The sequence below is a fragment of the Dendronephthya gigantea genome, unplaced genomic scaffold (assembly GCF_004324835.1).
Source record: "Dendronephthya gigantea isolate DGI-Jeju-01 unplaced genomic scaffold, DenGig_1.0 000250F, whole genome shotgun sequence".
Classification (NCBI taxonomy): domain Eukaryota; kingdom Metazoa; phylum Cnidaria; class Anthozoa; order Malacalcyonacea; family Nephtheidae; genus Dendronephthya; species Dendronephthya gigantea.
Window position 1 is genome coordinate 142,979 of NW_021163260.1, and position 18,288 is coordinate 161,266.

The window sequence follows — 18,288 nt, forward strand, 5'->3', positions numbered from 1 at the left end:
TACGTAACCGAACAAAGAATTGTAGCCGAGGGGGGTATATAAAAAGTAAGCCAGGGATTCAAAAACGTCTGGTGAAACCAATGGGCATGAAATGTTGTGTTTTAGTGGCAGAAAATCGAAAAGCCAAAACCAAGCTAGGAGCGACCCCTATTCACAACAAATAGTGTCCCTCTAGAATTTCCTCAAACTCTGCAAGCGCAGAGGAGACCTAGCTTGGCAACTATTTTGCCCGATATTCGTGAACACCGTAGTCGAGGCACGGATGTACTAGTCCGGGTCACAAATATCGCGAATATAGCTTTGTGGGTCGAGGTCACACGTATAGTTGACTGCCACTCGGAGATATTCGAAAAGGCACGGCAAAATAGTTGGTTCCGAACTCTCAAACGCGGCGTGAGCCGGGGAGAAACATACTGCTAAAGAGCCGAAAATCAAAACAAACAAACCAAATTTTGAATAAATTAAGACCTTGAACTCGGAGCGAACCTACCGCAGTAGAAGTAGGTTGACTATATTTAACTCAAACCTTCGGATAAGGGAAACCGAGAACAAGAAATTGTATAGAAAGTATCGCTTGAATAGCCTCGCGGGAAAAAACCTTGCGGATCAAGGGAAAAACACGGCACTAAACGAACCTCACAAACTATACAATTTAGCCGGAAAATGCTCAAACAATTTAGATAAACACAACACAAGGCGGGAAAGCGTTCCTAAAGAAACGACCAAGTGTTATGAGGAGACCAAAAGGCGAACTGAGTGTCTCTAAAAGACCTCTCAGTATACTTGCACAATAATGTTAAGTATCTCTAAAAGACCACTTAACTGTGGCTGCGCCGATGGCTGAGTAGCGTTTTTTAGGCGTTCAAATAAATTGAACCGGACAGTAAACAAACTGTGCCCTAAATTTGCCAGCGATCACTAAAGAACAAATGCGGCTACACTTGATCTTAGCCAAAAGGCCGAGAAGCGATAACCCGTCTTCGCCTCGCCACCAAGACTTTATTGCGCGTCGGCGAGCCCGCTCGACCCGGTGGCCGCTGCTGGTGTGCGATCGAGCGAGCTGAATCAGTCGCCGGCACGAAGAAGAAGCGAAGCAATGTCGCTGCAGCTCTCGTTATTTCGTGAACGGGTACGATGCGAGGCCGGCGGGCCGCCTACGCTTGCCGAGACGTCCTCGCGGTCACGCTTTGCTGCTGCCGCCGAGCCATTACCGTCGAGAGTTGGGGTTAGGGTTAGGGGAGCTGTTTTTTCGGTTTTTTTCGGTCATTTGCTTTCACAACAGTTCCGAAAGGTAGTTGGTTATTTATTCATCTACGTCGATGTGTTGCCTCGCAAGAGTTGTGGTGCTGTGGTATGTGCTGATATCCGAGACGTTGTTATATATAGTGTGACGAACCTCTCGACGCTGCGGTAGCGGTGGTAGTATATGTATATACAGTAATGGCACGCCATCCGTCGATCGGTAGCGAGAGTTGATCAATGGGTGTCGAATTTCAAACGATTTTCCGAGATTCCGATTTTCCGAGTTATAAAATCAAGTCAAGTTGTTATTATCTTTCACACGCACGCACGCACGCGGCGGCGGCGGCACATTAATAATTGTCGCTGCTTCGCCGTTTTAGACTTGTTGTTTTTCGATTTTTCACTTTTGAATTACGAAGAAGGGAGAAGGGGACGAGCGCGAACGCAGGTCCCCACTACCAGAAATTATACGCTCGAGTTACCCACATTAGGGGTAATCGCAGGAGTCAACCCAGTCGAAGTGCAATGAAAGGGCCTCATCCTGAGAGGACCTCCTAGTTGATCAAGGTGCCTCTCGCGTCAGGTAAGTATGCTTTTGCAGCGCCGTTGACTTATAACTGTGGCGACGAAGCGTTTCGATCGCGGTCGTTACGTTACTAATTGAATAATATTCATACAAGTACGTACGTTCGCCGTTTCGGTTATCAATGCGGCGGCTGTTCGTAACTGGTTTCCCGATCGATCGAGGAGTCCGGCGACTTGCGGCGGTTCGTCTGAAATGGAAAGCGGCCGTGAGTTGATATGTGAGGTTTAACTCTACCGAAACAGAATTTTAGAAAGAACAATGCCAATTAAGTTATTGCATTGAATAATAATAATATAGAACCGGTTGCATGACTGAATATGAGATAGATAGCTACTAGATCGGATACTATATGATAAAATTACTTATACCGAGCGAGTTTTTTGTTTCGATTCAAATTGTGGTTATTATTCTTCCCCCGTTGAGGGGAAGAGGGCCGTACTCGTAGTGCAATACCGAGACAACCCGTGGCCAGGGCGAAGCAAGCTTCAATCCCAGGGCCGAAGGCCAAAAATCAGTTTAATATATGAGTTAGGCATTGCCTAACATATCAGATATTAAGCTGATAAGAACAGATACTACACTTGATCTCTTTTGTGAGATCGAATCGGCTACTAGGATCTGCCACGGGCATATGGCGATGCAATGATCCCATACCGATCAGTGCTGATTCACTTGACCTCGTAAGTGCACTGAGGACCAAGATTTGATACGCCACGTGCAAACTCGTTTACATCACAAAGCCCGTGATTGCCCTCTGTCATCCATTGCTATCAGATTAGGCGCATCAGTTGAGTCATCTGCAAATTGTCAGATTCCACTTCCTTTGCTACCTTAACCATCAGCAACTTCCGAGTCCTAAGATCAACACTAGTAACTTGTGGTACCACAAGCACTACACTTGATCTTAGCCAAAAGGCCGAGAAGCGATAACCCGTCTTCGGCTCGCCACCAAGACTTTATTGCGCATCGGCGAGCCCGCTCGACCCGGTGGCGGGTGTGCGATCGAGTGAGCAGAATTGGCCGGCACGAGGAAGCCAACAAGCAATGTCGCTGCTGCTCGTTATTTCGTGAACGGGTTCGATGCGAGGCCGGCGGGCCGCCTACGCTTGCCGAGACGTCCTCGCGGTCACGCTTTGCTGCTGCCGCCGAGCCATTCATTACTGTCGACAGTTAGGGTTAGGGTTAGGGGAGCTGTTTTTTGCGGTTTTAGCCGGTCATTTGCTTTCACAACAGTTCCGATAGATAGTTGGTTGGTTATTTATTTATCTACGTCGATGTGTTGCCTCGCAAGAGTTGTGGTGCATGGTGCCATATGCACAGTACTGCCGGCATATGTGCTGATATCCGAGACGTTGTTATATATAGCCTGACGAACCTCTCGACGCTGCGGTAGCGGTGGTAGTATGTATAAATAGTACCGGCACGCGATCCGTCGATCGGTAGCGAGAAGTGATCAATAGGTGTCAAATTTCAAACGATTTTCCGAAATTCGGTCACACTTAATAACTTGCGACAACCCGGCGGCGGCACCGTTGTTAAAAATCAAGTTCTTATTTATTAGCTTTCACACGCAGCACGCACGCTTCTGAGTTTTAGACCTGTTGTTTTTCGATTTTTCAGTTTTGAATTATGAATAGGAGGTCGCCGAAGGGAAGGGAGAAGGGGACGAGCGCGAACGCAGGTCCCCACTACCAGAAATTATACGCTCGAGTTACCCACATTAGGGGTAATCGCAGGAGTCAACCCAGTCGAAGTGCAATGAAAGGGCCTCATCCTGAGAGGACCTCCTAGTTGATCAAGGTGCCTCTCGCGTCAGGTAAGTATGCTTTTGTGGCAGCGCCGTTGACTTATAACTGTGGCGACGAAGCGTTTCGATCGCGGTCGTTCACGTTACTACATTGAATAATATTCATACAAGTACGTACGTTCGCCGTTTCGGTTATCAATGCGGCGGCTGTTCGTAACTGGTTTCCCGATCGATCGAGGAGTCCGGCGACTGCGGCGGTTCGTCTGAAATGGAAAGCGGCCGTGAGTTGATATGTGAGGTTTAACTCTACCGAAACAGAATTTTAGAAAGAACAATGCCAATTAAGTTATTGCATTGAATAATAATAATATAGAACCGGTTGCATGACTGAATATGAGATAGATAGCTACTAGATCGGATACTATAGATGATAAAATTACTTATACCGAGCGAGTTTTTTGTTTCGATTCAAATTGTGGTTATTATTCTTCCCCCGTTGAGGGGAAGAGGGCCGTACTCGGATGTAGTGCAATACCGAGACAACCCGTGGCCAGGGCGAAGCAAGCTTCAATCCCAGGGCCGAAGGCCAAAAATCAGTTTAATATATGAGTTAGGCATTGCCTAACATATCAGATATTAAGCTGATAAGAACAGATACTACACTTGATCTCATTTTGTGAGATCGAATCGGCTACTAGGATCTGCCACGGGCATATGGCGATGCAATGATCCCATACCGATCAGTGCTGATTCACTTGACCTCGTAAGTGCACTGAGGACCAAGATTTGATACGCCACGTGCAAACTCGTTTACATCACAAAGCCCGTGATTGCCCTCTGTCATCCATTGCTATCAGATTAGGCGCATCAGTTGAGTCATCTGCAAATTGTCAGATTCCACTTCCTTTGCTACCTTAACCATCAGCAACTTCCGAGTCCTAAGATCAACACTAGTAACTTGTGGTACCACAAGCACTACACTTGATCTTAGCCAAAAGGCCGAGAAGCGATAACCCGTCTTCGGCTCGCCACCAAGACTTTATTGCGCATCGGCGAGCCCGCTCGACCCGGTGGCGGGTGTGCGATCGAGTGAGCAGAATTGGCCGGCACGAGGAAGCCAACAAGCAATGTCGCTGCTGCTCGTTATTTCGTGAACGGGTTCGATGCGAGGCCGGCGGGCCGCCTACGCTTGCCGAGACGTCCTCGCGGTCACGCTTTGCTGCTGCCGCCGAGCCATTCATTACTGTCGACAGTTAGGGTTAGGTTAGGGGAGCTGTTTTTTGCGGTTTTAGCCGGTCATTTGCTTTCACAACAGTTCCGATAGATAGTTGGTTGGTTATTTATTTATCTACGTCGATGTGTTGCCTCGCAAGAGTTGTGGTGCATGGTGCCATATGCACAGTACTGCCGGCATATGTGCTGATATCCGAGACGTTGTTATATATAGCCTGACGAACCTCTCGACGCTGCGGTAGCGGTGGTAGTATGTATAAATAGTACCGGCACGCGATCCGTCGATCGGTAGCGAGAAGTGATCAATAGGTGTCAAATTTCAAACGATTTTCCGAAATTCGGTCACACTTAATAACTTGCGACAACCCGGCGGCGGCACCGTTGTTAAAAAATCAAGTTCTTATTTATTAGCTTTCACACGCAGCACGCACGCTTCTGAGTTTTAGACCTGTTGTTTTTCGATTTTTCAGTTTTGAATTATGAATAGGAGGTCGCCGAAGGGAAGGGAGAAGGGGACGAGCGCGAACGCAGGTCCCCACTACCAGAAATTATACGCTCGAGTTACCCACATTAGGGGTAATCGCAGGAGTCAACCCAGTCGAAGTGCAATGAAAGGGCCTCATCCTGAGAGGACCTCCTAGTTGATCAAGGTGCCTCTCGCGTCAGGTAAGTATGCTTTTGTGGCAGCGCCGTTGACTTATAACTGTGGCGACGAAGCGTTTCGATCGCGGTCGTTCACGTTACTACATTGAATAATATTCATACAAGTACGTACGTTCGCCGTTTCGGTTATCAATGCGGCGGCTGTTCGTAACTGGTTTCCCGATCGATCGAGGAGTCCGGCGACTGCGGCGGTTCGTCTGAAATGGAAAGCGGCCGTGAGTTGATATGTGAGGTTTAACTCTACCGAAACAGAATTTTAGAAAGAACAATGCCAATTAAGTTATTGCATTGAATAATAATAATATAGAACCGGTTGCATGACTGAATATGAGATAGATAGCTACTAGATCGGATACTATAGATGATAAAATTACTTATACCGAGCGAGTTTTTTGTTTCGATTCAAATTGTGGTTATTATTCTTCCCCGTTGAGGGGAAGAGGGCCGTACTCGGATGTAGTGCAATACCGAGACAACCCGTGGCCAGGGCGAAGCAAGCTTCAATCCCAGGGCCGAAGGCCAAAAATCAGTTTAATATATGAGTTAGGCATTGCCTAACATATCAGATATTAAGCTGATAAGAACAGATACTACACTTGATCTTAGCCAAAAGGCCGAGAAGCGATAACCCGTCTTCGGCTCGCCACCAAGACTTTATTGCGCATCGGCGAGCCCGCTCGACCCGGTGGCGGGTGTGCGATCGAGTGAGCAGAATTGGCCGGCACGAGGAAGCCAACAAGCAATGTCGCTGCTGCTCGTTATTTCGTGAACGGGTTCGATGCGAGGCCGGCGGGCCGCCTACGCTTGCCGAGACGTCCTCGCGGTCACGCTTTGCTGCTGCCGCCGAGCCATTCATTACTGTCGACAGTTAGGGTTAGGGTTAGGGGAGCTGTTTTTTGCGGTTTTAGCCGGTCATTTGCTTTCACAACAGTTCCGATAGATAGTTGGTTGGTTATTTATTTATCTACGTCGATGTGTTGCCTCGCAAGAGTTGTGGTGCATGGTGCCATATGCACAGTACTGCCGGCATATGTGCTGATATCCGAGACGTTGTTATATATAGCCTGACGAACCTCTCGACGCTGCGGTAGCGGTGGTAGTATGTATAAATAGTACCGGCACGCGATCCGTCGATCGGTAGCGAGAAGTGATCAATAGGTGTCAAATTTCAAACGATTTTCCGAAATTCGGTCACACTTAATAACTTGCGACAACCCGGCGGCGGCACCGTTGTTAAAAAATCAAGTTCTTATTTATTAGCTTTCACACGCAGCACGCACGCTTCTGAGTTTTAGACCTGTTGTTTTTCGATTTTTCAGTTTTGAATTATGAATAGGAGGTCGCCGAAGGGAAGGGAGAAGGGGACGAGCGCGAACGCAGGTCCCCACTACCAGAAATTATACGCTCGAGTTACCCACATTAGGGGTAATCGCAGGAGTCAACCCAGTCGAAGTGCAATGAAAGGGCCTCATCCTGAGAGGACCTCCTAGTTGATCAAGGTGCCTCTCGCGTCAGGTAAGTATGCTTTTGTGGCAGCGCCGTTGACTTATAACTGTGGCGACGAAGCGTTTCGATCGCGGTCGTTCACGTTACTACATTGAATAATATTCATACAAGTACGTACGTTCGCCGTTTCGGTTATCAATGCGGCGGCTGTTCGTAACTGGTTTCCCGATCGATCGAGGAGTCCGGCGACTGCGGCGGTTCGTCTGAAATGGAAAGCGGCCGTGAGTTGATATGTGAGGTTTAACTCTACCGAAACAGAATTTTAGAAAGAACAATGCCAATTAAGTTATTGCATTGAATAATAATAATATAGAACCGGTTGCATGACTGAATATGAGATAGATAGCTACTAGATCGGATACTATAGATGATAAAATTACTTATACCGAGCGAGTTTTTTGTTTCGATTCAAATTGTGGTTATTATTCTTCCCCCGTTGAGGGGAAGAGGGCCGTACTCGGATGTAGTGCAATACCGAGACAACCCGTGGCCAGGGCGAAGCAAGCTTCAATCCCAGGGCCGAAGGCCAAAAATCAGTTTAATATATGAGTTAGGCATTGCCTAACATATCAGATATTAAGCTGATAAGAACAGATACTACACTTGATCTCTTTTTGTGAGATCGAATCGGCTACTAGGATCTGCCACGGGCATATGGCGATGCAATGATCCCATACCGATCAGTGCTGATTCACTTGACCTCGTAAGTGCACTGAGGACCAAGATTTGATACGCCACGTGCAAACTCGTTTACATCACAAAGCCCGTGATTGCCCTCTGTCATCCATTGCTATCAGATTAGGCGCATCAGTTGAGTCATCTGCAAATTGTCAGATTCCACTTCCTTTGCTACCTTAACCATCAGCAACTTCCGAGTCCTAAGATCAACACTAGTAACTTGTGGTACCACAAGCACTACACTTGATCTTAGCCAAAAGGCCGAGAAGCGATAACCCGTCTTCGGCTCGCCACCAAGACTTTATTGCGCATCGGCGAGCCCGCTCGACCCGGTGGCGGGTGTGCGATCGAGTGAGCAGAATTGGCCGGCACGAGGAAGCCAACAAGCAATGTCGCTGCTGCTCGTTATTTCGTGAACGGGTTCGATGCGAGGCCGGCGGGCCGCCTACGCTTGCCGAGACGTCCTCGCGGTCACGCTTTGCTGCTGCCGCCGAGCCATTCATTACTGTCGACAGTTAGGGTTAGGGTTAGGGGAGCTGTTTTTTGCGGTTTTAGCCGGTCATTTGCTTTCACAACAGTTCCGATAGATAGTTGGTTGGTTATTTATTTATCTACGTCGATGTGTTGCCTCGCAAGAGTTGTGGTGCATGGTGCCATATGCACAGTACTGCCGGCATATGTGCTGATATCCGAGACGTTGTTATATATAGCCTGACGAACCTCTCGACGCTGCGGTAGCGGTGGTAGTATGTATAAATAGTACCGGCACGCGATCCGTCGATCGGTAGCGAGAAGTGATCAATAGGTGTCAAATTTCAAACGATTTTCCGAAATTCGGTCACACTTAATAACTTGCGACAACCCGGCGGCGGCACCGTTGTTAAAAAATCAAGTTCTTATTTATTAGCTTTCACACGCAGCACGCACGCTTCTGAGTTTTAGACCTGTTGTTTTTCGATTTTTCAGTTTTGAATTATGAATAGGAGGTCGCCGAAGGGAAGGGAGAAGGGGACGAGCGCGAACGCAGGTCCCCACTACCAGAAATTATACGCTCGAGTTACCCACATTAGGGGTAATCGCAGGAGTCAACCCAGTCGAAGTGCAATGAAAGGGCCTCATCCTGAGAGGACCTCCTAGTTGATCAAGGTGCCTCTCGCGTCAGGTAAGTATGCTTTTGTGGCAGCGCCGTTGACTTATAACTGTGGCGACGAAGCGTTTCGATCGCGGTCGTTCACGTTACTACATTGAATAATATTCATACAAGTACGTACGTTCGCCCCGTTTGGTTATCAATGCGGCGGCTGTTCGTAACTGGTTTCCCGATCGATCGAGGAGTCCGGCGACTGCGGCGGTTCGTCTGAAATGGAAAGCGGCCGTGAGTTGATATGTGAGGTTTAACTCTACCGAAACAGAATTTTAGAAAGAACAATGCCAATTAAGTTATTGCATTGAATAATAATAATATAGAACCGGTTGCATGACTGAATATGAGATAGATAGCTACTAGATCGGATACTATAGATGATAAAATTACTTATACCGAGCGAGTTTTTTGTTTCGATTCAAATTGTGGTTATTATTCTTCCCCCGTTGAGGGGAAGAGGGCCGTACTCGGATGTAGTGCAATACCGAGACAACCCGTGGCCAGGGCGAAGCAAGCTTCAATCCCAGGGCCGAAGGCCAAAAATCAGTTTAATATATGAGTTAGGCATTGCCTAACATATCAGATATTAAGCTGATAAGAACAGATACTACACTTGATCTCATTTTGTGAGATCGAATCGGCTACTAGGATCTGCCACGGGCATATGGCGATGCAATGATCCCATACCGATCAGTGCTGATTCACTTGACCTCGTAAGTGCACTGAGGACCAAGATTTGATACGCCACGTGCAAACTCGTTTACATCACAAAGCCCGTGATTGCCCTCTGTCATCCATTGCTATCAGATTAGGCGCATCAGTTGAGTCATCTGCAAATTGTCAGATTCCACTTCCTTTGCTACCTTAACCATCAGCAACTTCCGAGTCCTAAGATCAACACTAGTAACTTGTGGTACCACAAGCACTACACTTGATCTTAGCCAAAAGGCCGAGAAGCGATAACCCGTCTTCGGCTCGCCACCAAGACTTTATTGCGCATCGGCGAGCCCGCTCGACCCGGTGGCGGGTGTGCGATCGAGTGAGCAGAATTGGCCGGCACGAGGAAGCCAACAAGCAATGTCGCTGCTGCTCGTTATTTCGTGAACGGGTTCGATGCGAGGCCGGCGGGCCGCCTACGCTTGCCGAGACGTCCTCGCGGTCACGCTTTGCTGCTGCCGCCGAGCCATTCATTACTGTCGACAGTTAGGGTTAGGGTTAGGGGAGCTGTTTTTTGCGGTTTTAGCCGGTCATTTGCTTTCACAACAGTTCCGATAGATAGTTGGTTGGTTATTTATTTATCTACGTCGATGTGTTGCCTCGCAAGAGTTGTGGTGCATGGTGCCATATGCACAGTACTGCCGGCATATGTGCTGATATCCGAGACGTTGTTATATATAGCCTGACGAACCTCTCGACGCTGCGGTAGCGGTGGTAGTATGTATAAAAGTACCGGCACGCGATCCGTCGATCGGTAGCGAGAAGTGATCAATAGGTGTCAAATTTCAAACGATTTTCCGAAATTCGGTCACACTTAATAACTTGCGACAACCCGGCGGCGGCACCGTTGTTAAAAAATCAAGTTCTTATTTATTAGCTTTCACACGCAGCACGCACGCTTCTGAGTTTTAGACCTGTTGTTTTTCGATTTTCAGTTTTGAATTATGAATAGGAGGTCGCCGAAGGGAAGGGAGAAGGGGACGAGCGCGAACGCAGGTCCCCACTACCAGAAATTATACGCTCGAGTTACCCACATTAGGGGTAATCGCAGGAGTCAACCCAGTCGAAGTGCAATGAAAGGGCCTCATCCTGAGAGGACCTCCTAGTTGATCAAGGTGCCTCTCGCGTCAGGTAAGTATGCTTTTGTGGCAGCGCCGTTGACTTATAACTGTGGCGACGAAGCGTTTCGATCGCGGTCGTTCACGTTACTACATTGAATAATATTCATACAAGTACGTACGTTCGCCGTTTCGGTTATCAATGCGGCGGCTGTTCGTAACTGGTTTCCCGATCGATCGAGGAGTCCGGCGACTGCGGCGGTTCGTCTGAAATGGAAAGCGGCCGTGAGTTGATATGTGAGGTTTAACTCTACCGAAACAGAATTTTAGAAAGAACAATGCGAATTAAGTTATTGCATTGAATAATAATAATATAGAACCGGTTGCATGACTGAATATGAGATAGATAGCTACTAGATCGGATACTATAGATGATAAAATTACTTATACCGAGCGAGTTTTTTGTTTCGATTCAAATTGTGGTTATTATTCTTCCCCGTTGAGGGGAAGAGGGCCGTACTCGGATGTAGTGCAATACCGAGACAACCCGTGGCCAGGGCGAAGCAAGCTTCAATCCCAGGGCCGAAGGCCAAAAATCAGTTTAATATATGAGTTAGGCATTGCCTAACATATCAGATATTAAGCTGATAAGAACAGAGTTCTTATCTTGGGCCGAAACATTCATATCTACGAAAATTTGTTGTTTTGAAATTTGAAAATTAATCGAAAATAAGAGATACAGGCTCATAGTGCGTCCTATATTCCAAGTGCCAAATGGTTGCCTTAATGGCATCTCAGTGTTCATGTGACCTAATTTAGTGCAGTCAAACGGATAAGATTGAGGGGACTCAGTTAACCATGAGATATGCAAAAGAAAAATTAGATAAAAAAGTGCCTGGGGATGGCAAAATAAAAGTATAAATGAAACTTGTCCGATAATCGGAAAAACCATAAGCGTGAGGTGAGTAAAGGGGGTCAATCAAAGGTATAAAAGTGAAAATAACAGATATTTAAGGAAGGACATCATCGCAGCCGAGGTGCTGGCGATAGATGTCGGTTGACCCTTGGATGACGTCGGAGCAGCATAATTTGCGAAAGAGGTTTTTGTAGCGTGGGGTCATCTTGAGGGCAGACAGGACACGTTCATTGCCAGGATGCCATGCACCGAGTGCGCCAACTGCGAAACCAAAGACATCGCAGGTTTTGCCTTGAGATTCGAAGAAGGTTTTAAGATGGTCATATTTGAGTTCTTTGCGTGAAACAGCTTCTTCGAGGGCTTCTTGACCGTTTTCGAAAGGGCAGCAGACATCGATTATGGTGACGTGGTTGTTGGAATCAATGACGATGTCAGGGCGAACTGAAGAGCCACTGTCTTGGACGGTTTTATCAGTGGAGATGGAGCCCGATCGGACAGCGTTGGTGAGGCGGTCAACGATTCTATTGTGCCGGGTGGTTATGGCGACCATGTTGGTTGGGCAGTGGCAGAGAACGTGAGGCAGGGTTTCGCAGCATCACAGTGGCGGCACGGATCGACTTTTGATGCTGGGTAGGGAGGTTAAGGCGCGCACGGTGGCTCCAATCTTTAAAGCGGATGTTTACCGGTGTATAGGGGAGCTTGGCAAATTTTCAGTGGTGAGGGTGCGAGAGACTTTGCCTTGGTCGCGGAGATCCTGGAGGTTGGGCGGCATGATCACGATCTAGGTTGTGTAGGAACCGACAAACATCTTTTGCTTGGATATGGTCAGGATAATCTGGCGCAGTGATGGTTGGGGGACCCACATCGGGCACGTGGATTGTGATGGGATGGATTTCGTAGCCTGACGTGTTCGGGTCCAAAGGGAACCAGTTCGGGATCGAATTGTTTCAAGGCGACGATCGGGGGTGTTTGATAGGAAACAGGAGATTAGTGCTGGGGTAGGATCTGACTGAGATGCAAACCTAACAGTTTGGCGGAGTTCTCTTGGCAACAGCAGCTACCGTGGGATCATCAGAGGCGAGCATTCGAGTTGCTTGAACAATCGTTTGGATGTGGTTCTCACGAATAGGTCGACAAGGGCAAGGCCACCCGCTTGCTTCGAGGCAAAGATGTAATGGGGTGATGCACGGTTTGGCAGGGAGCATATGGCTTTGACAGTTTTCGTGAGTTGGGATCGGTAGCTTGAAGAGCTTTGGTGGGGGATCGGTGGAACGTAGGACATAGGTGAGGCAGGGTTGAATAAAAGTTCTTATGGCATCCAGCTTCTGCCAAGGGATAGCAAAGAGAGTTCGATTTTCTCCAGTTTGGATGTGAGTTTATCGACGAGGGTATGGAGGTCGGCGATGTTGGGGATAAGTCCAATGGGAACACCCAGGTAACGGTAGTGGTCTTCACGTTGCAAGGCAGGGATTTGTGTTCCATGAACTCGGAAGGTATTGCTCTGAACGCGAGGGGTAGTTTTGGCGAGCGAGAGGCTGGCACATTTGTCTGGTCGGAACTCCAGAGAGAGGCTATCAGCAGCTGATGTGACAGTATCTAGGAGGATTTGTAGGTTTCCTTGTTTCGGGCGAGGATTACAATGTCATCCGCATAGGCTAGGATTGAGATAGGGCAGCCATTGTGTTTGAGAGGGCCGCGAGGAAGGGAGGAAGCTTTGGCAACACATTTCCGGAGGATTAGCTCGACGGCGAGGTTAAAGAGTATTGCGCTGAGGGGACAGCCTTGCTTTACGCCAGAGTGGATGTGGATTGGAGCTGTTTTGCCAAGAGGGGTGACGACTTCGGTTGTGGCGCCGTGTACGCATTTTGTATCATTGATACAAGGTCAGAGGGAAGCCCATGTTGTGAGAGTGGTGAGTAAAGCTGAGTGGGGGATACTGCCGAAGGCATTGCGGATATCCAACCAGGCGAGACAGAGGGGTCGAGGTGTCTGCGAGCATCGTTCACAATGGACTCAAGAAGAAAGGCATGTTCATAGCATCCTTCGCTTGGGCGGGCACTCTTCTGTTGTGGCGATAGGAGGTTGTTGGAAATGGCGAATGAGGTCATGCGTTTGGCAAGGATGGCCATTAATAATTTGTACAGGCATGACATGAGGGCAATTGGTCGGAAATTGCTGGGGTCTGAGGTGCTCTCTTTTTGTGTATGAGTATGGTGGGGCAGTTTTCCATGCCTGAGGGACGTCCTTGGCGAGGAAGCAATGTCGAAACATTTTGGCCAAGATTTCACATTTTGGGTCTAGGAGGCGTAGATGGCGATATTCAAGGCGGTCTTTGCCAGGTGCAGAGTTTGCCATCGATCGAAGTTTGGTGGCGAGTTCCTCAGGTGAGGTGGTGTGAAGAGGGATTCATCCGTGTCTGCAGTGGGTACGAAGGCAGCGAGTTCTTCTCGGAGTTTGGCAATGTTGCAATTTCGGGGGCCAAAAGTTTGGGTGAAAAAGGCTGTGGCTCATCAGGGTGCCATCAAAGCCTGGACTTTCATCTCGAACACTTGTCGGCAGCTCGTTTTTAGAGATGCGGTAGAGGTGTTGCAGGCGTTTTGCGCCGTGGGATCGCCTGGCAACGGACGCCGGCGGTCGATGGAGGTCTGGCACTTGGTCGGTCAGGTCGTCTCTGGGTCGGACGTCGGTCGCTGTTGGGAAGAGATGTTCCGAGCAAGGTCAACAGCTTCCGAGGTGAATTGCCGCGTAAGTTGTTCGAAATCATCGAAGGCTAGTTCCTGATCGAATTCTAGGGAGAATCGGTTTCGGAAATCGTGGAGGATGTGGTAGTATTGGTGGATGGGAAGGAGGCGGTTGTGGGATCTTCGATGAGTGGACTGGGGTCAGGTGGAGGGTTGACTGGTGGAGGGATTACTGGTGGTTGGGTTGTTGGAAGAGAGCTGGGTCGGGGTGGGGGAGTTTGAGGTTCATCAGTGATCGGGAGGTCTTCAATGGTGGGTTGGGTGGGTTCAAAGTAATCCATTGCTCGTGGACGGTGGTTGAGGGGGAAGGTTGGCGTGTGCTAGGGTAGTGAGGTGATTGCGATGTGCTGATGTTTGCCATCTGCGGTGGGGTAGCAGGGGAAGGGGTTGATGGATTGGCTTGTGGAAGAGGGGTGGGTTCAGGGATATCTTCACAAGCATCGAGAAAACCGTTGGAGCAAGGCAGCATTGGTTCAGGGGAAGGGAAAGGAAAATAGGGGAAGGGAATGACGGGGAGAACGGTTGTTGCGTGTTCGGTAGCTCTTGGGTGGATTGGGATTGAGGGCTCGGAGGGTTGGGGGATAATGGGGAGGGAGGATGGTGGTGATGCGGGGGAGGAAACCGACGAGGAACCAGACGATGAGGAGCTCGACGGCGAGTTGCCAGCTGGTGCAGAAGGTAAGGCAGCAGAAGGTGTCAGTGGAAGCTTGTTGGTTCGGTGAGCTCAAATGTTTGGGGACTTCACTTTCGTCCATCACTTCCATGCATACAGAGCACGTGTAGGCAATCGTAAGTTTATATGTAGGCAGATGCCGGGTGAAGTGGGTTATGAGACTTCGCGGTGACTTGGTTCTTTTCGCTTTGAAGGGACACAATGGACATCTGAGAGACTGCTGTCGGAGATGTAGCAGAAACGGGACTGTGATTTCAGCGGTTTCAGTCAGTTCGTGCTTATATCTCATCAGGTGGATATGTCGGGTCCGTTGGTTCGCGAAGGTTTTTTCGCAAGTGCCGCAACTAAGTCGATCCAATAGGGGTCGATTGCCGGGAAGAGTTGGCAAAGTATCATGTGGGGTTGCCATCATGATAGGACTTTACTTTCTTACGTAACCGAACAAAGAATTGTAGCCGAGGGGGGTATATAAAAAGTAAGCCAGGGATTCAAAAACGTCTGGTGAAACCAATGGGCATGAAATGTTGTGTTTTAGTGGCAGAAAATCGAAAAGCCAAAACCAAGCTAGGAGCGACCCCTATTCACAACAAATAGTGTCCCTCTAGAATTTCCTCAAACTCTGCAAGCGCAGAGGAGACCTAGCTTGGCAACTATTTTGCCCGATATTCGTGAACACCGTAGTCGAGGCACGGATGTACTAGTCCGGGTCACAAATATCGCGAATATAGCTTTGTGGGTCGAGGTCACACGTATAGTTGACTGCCACTCGGAGATATTCGAAAAGGCACGGCAAAATAGTTGGTTCCGAACTCTCAAACGCGGCGTGAGCCGGGGAGAAACATACTGCTAAAGAGCCGAAAATCAAAACAAACAAACCAAATTTTGAATAAATTAAGACCTTGAACTCGGAGCGAACCTACCGCAGTAGAAGTAGGTTGACTATATTTAACTCAAACCTTCGGATAAGGGAAACCGAGAACAAGAAATTGTATAGAAAGTATCGCTTGAATAGCCTCGCGGGAAAAACCTTGCGGATCAAGGGAAAAACACGGCACTAAACGAACCTCACAAACTATACAATTTAGCCGGAAAATGCTCAAACAATTTAGATAAACACAACACAAGGCGGGAAAGCGTTCCTAAAGAAACGACCAAGTGTTATGAGGAGACCAAAAGGCGAACTGAGTGTCTCTAAAAGACCTCTCAGTATACTTGCACAATAATGTTAAGTATCTCTAAAAGACCACTTAACTGTGGCTGCGCCGATGGCTGAGTAGCGTTTTTTAGGCGTTCAAATAAATTGAACCGGACAGTAAACAAACTGTGCCCTAAATTTGCCAGCGATCACTAAAGAACAAATGCGGCTACACTTGATCTTAGCCAAAAGGCCGAGAAGCGATAACCCGTCTTCGGCTCGCCACCAAGACTTTATTGCGCATCGGCGAGCCCGCTCGACCCGGTGGCGGGTGTGCGATCGAGTGAGCAGAATTGGCCGGCACGAGGAAGCCAACAAGCAATGTCGCTGCTGCTCGTTATTTCGTGAACGGGTTCGATGCGAGGCCGGCGGGCCGCCTACGCTTGCCGAGACGTCCTCGCGGTCACGCTTTGCTGCTGCCGCCGAGCCATTCATTACTGTCGACAGTTAGGGTTAGGGTTAGGGGAGCTGTTTTTTGCGGTTTTTTTCGGTCATTTGCTTTCACAACAGTTCCGAAGGTAGTTGGTTGGTTATTTATTATCTACGTCGATGTGTTGCCTCGCAAGAGTTGGGTGCATGGTGCCATATGCACCAGTACTGGCATATGTGCTGATATCCGAGACGTTGTTATATATAGCCGAACCTCTCGACGCTGCGGTAGCGGTGGTAGTATGTATAATAGTACCGGCACGCATCCGTCGATCGGTAGCGAGAGCTAATCAATAGGTGTCGAATTTCAAACGATTTTCCGAGATTCGGTTACACTAATAACTTGTGACAACCCGGCGGCGGCACCGTTGTTAAAAAATGAAGTTCTTATTTATTAGCTTTCACACGCGACGCACGCTTCTGAGTTTTAGATTTGTTTTTCGATTTTTGTTTGAATCATGAATAGAGGTGGGGAAGGGAGAAGGGGACGAGCGCGAACGCAGGTCCCCACTACCAGAAATTATACGCTCGAGTTACCCACATTAGGGGTAATCGCAGGAGTCAACCCAGTCGAAGTGCAATGAAAGGGCCTCATCCTGAGAGGACCTCCTAGTTGATCAAGGTGCCTCTCGCGTCAGGTAAGTATGCTTTTGTGGCAGCGCCGTTGACTTATAATTGTGGCGACGAAGCGTTTCGATCGCGGTCGTTCACGTTACAGTTGAATAATATTCATACGTACGTACGCGGCGTTTGTTATCAATGTGGCTGTTCGTAACTGGTTTCCCGATCGATCGAGGAGTCCGGCGACTGCGGCGGTTCGTCTGAAAATGGAAAGTGGCATGAGTTGATGTGAGGTTTAAGTCTACCGAAACAGAATTTTAGAAAGAACAATGCCAATTAAGTTATTGCATTGAATAATAATATATATAGGGCTGCATGGCTGAGTATAATAGATAGATAGATAGCTACTATAGTGATCGGATACTATATATGATAGAATCACTATATACTGAGCGAGTTTTCATGCAGTGTTACTGAATTCATATTAATTTTTTGTTTCGATTCAAATGATTTGATTCTTCCCCCGTTGAGGGGAAGAGGGCCGTACTCGGATGTAGTGCAATACCGAGACAACCCGTGGCCAGGGCGAAGCAAGCTTCAATCCCAGGGCCGAAGGCCAAAAATCAGTTTAATATATGAGTTAGGCATTGCCTAACATATCAGATATTAAGCTGATAAGAACAGATACTACACTTGATCTTAGCCAAAAGGCCGAGAAGCGATAACCCGTTTTCGGCTCGCCACCAAGACTTTATTGCGCATCGGCGAGCCCGCTCGACCCGGTGGCGGGTGTGCGATCGAGTGAGCAGAATTGGCCGGCACGAGGAAGCCAACAAGCAATGTCGCTGCTGCTCGTTATTTCGTGAACGGGTTCGATGCGAGGCCGGCGGGCCGCCTACGCTTGCCGGGACGTCCTCGCGGTCACGCTTTGCTGCTGCCGCCGCCGAGCCATTCTATATTGTCGAGAGTTGGTGAACAACGATGATCGTGAAGCTGTTTTTTGCGGGTTTTTTATCAGTTCCGATAGATAGTTGGTTATTCATTTATCTACGTCGATGTGTTGCCTCGCAAGAGTTGTGCTGCTGTGGTATGTGCTGATATCCGAGACGTTGTTACATATAGTGTGACGAAGCTCTCGACGCTGCGGTAGCGGTGGTAGTACATGTATATGTATGTAGTACCGGCACGCCATCCGTCGA

At 48.3% G+C, this 18,288-nt stretch overlaps 12 non-coding genes and 2 pseudogenes across 12 annotated transcripts; all 14 read right to left on the minus strand.

The window, feature by feature from the left end:
• Nucleotides 1-1,669: 1,669 nt before the first annotated feature.
• LOC114540820 lies at nt 1,670-1,833 on the minus strand. The gene has a single exon (XR_003689104.1). It is a non-coding gene; the product is annotated as a U1 spliceosomal RNA (small nuclear RNA).
• Nucleotides 1,834-2,251: 418 nt separating this feature from the next.
• Nucleotides 2,252-2,433, minus strand: LOC114540858 (annotated as a pseudogene).
• Nucleotides 2,434-3,488: 1,055 nt separating this feature from the next.
• Nucleotides 3,489-3,652, minus strand: LOC114540821. The gene has a single exon (XR_003689105.1). It is a non-coding gene; the product is annotated as a U1 spliceosomal RNA (small nuclear RNA).
• A 424-nt stretch (nt 3,653-4,076) lies between these two features.
• LOC114540847 lies at nt 4,077-4,263 on the minus strand. The gene has a single exon (XR_003689130.1). It is a non-coding gene; the product is annotated as a U2 spliceosomal RNA (small nuclear RNA).
• Nucleotides 4,264-5,318: 1,055 nt separating this feature from the next.
• On the minus strand, nt 5,319-5,482 carry LOC114540822. The gene has a single exon (XR_003689106.1). It is a non-coding gene; the product is annotated as a U1 spliceosomal RNA (small nuclear RNA).
• A 423-nt stretch (nt 5,483-5,905) lies between these two features.
• LOC114540844 lies at nt 5,906-6,097 on the minus strand. Its single transcript, XR_003689127.1, has one exon. It is a non-coding gene; the product is annotated as a U2 spliceosomal RNA (small nuclear RNA).
• A 733-nt stretch (nt 6,098-6,830) lies between these two features.
• On the minus strand, nt 6,831-6,994 carry LOC114540823. The gene has a single exon (XR_003689107.1). It is a non-coding gene; the product is annotated as a U1 spliceosomal RNA (small nuclear RNA).
• Nucleotides 6,995-7,418: 424 nt separating this feature from the next.
• On the minus strand, nt 7,419-7,605 carry LOC114540849. The gene has a single exon (XR_003689132.1). It is a non-coding gene; the product is annotated as a U2 spliceosomal RNA (small nuclear RNA).
• A 1,056-nt stretch (nt 7,606-8,661) lies between these two features.
• LOC114540824 lies at nt 8,662-8,825 on the minus strand. Its single transcript, XR_003689108.1, has one exon. It is a non-coding gene; the product is annotated as a U1 spliceosomal RNA (small nuclear RNA).
• A 425-nt stretch (nt 8,826-9,250) lies between these two features.
• Nucleotides 9,251-9,437, minus strand: LOC114540848. The gene has a single exon (XR_003689131.1). It is a non-coding gene; the product is annotated as a U2 spliceosomal RNA (small nuclear RNA).
• A 1,054-nt stretch (nt 9,438-10,491) lies between these two features.
• Nucleotides 10,492-10,655, minus strand: LOC114540825. Its single transcript, XR_003689109.1, has one exon. It is a non-coding gene; the product is annotated as a U1 spliceosomal RNA (small nuclear RNA).
• A 423-nt stretch (nt 10,656-11,078) lies between these two features.
• LOC114540866 lies at nt 11,079-11,259 on the minus strand (annotated as a pseudogene).
• Nucleotides 11,260-17,010: 5,751 nt separating this feature from the next.
• LOC114540827 lies at nt 17,011-17,174 on the minus strand. Its single transcript, XR_003689110.1, has one exon. It is a non-coding gene; the product is annotated as a U1 spliceosomal RNA (small nuclear RNA).
• Nucleotides 17,175-17,620: 446 nt separating this feature from the next.
• On the minus strand, nt 17,621-17,812 carry LOC114540845. Its single transcript, XR_003689128.1, has one exon. It is a non-coding gene; the product is annotated as a U2 spliceosomal RNA (small nuclear RNA).
• Nucleotides 17,813-18,288: the final 476 nt, after the last annotated feature.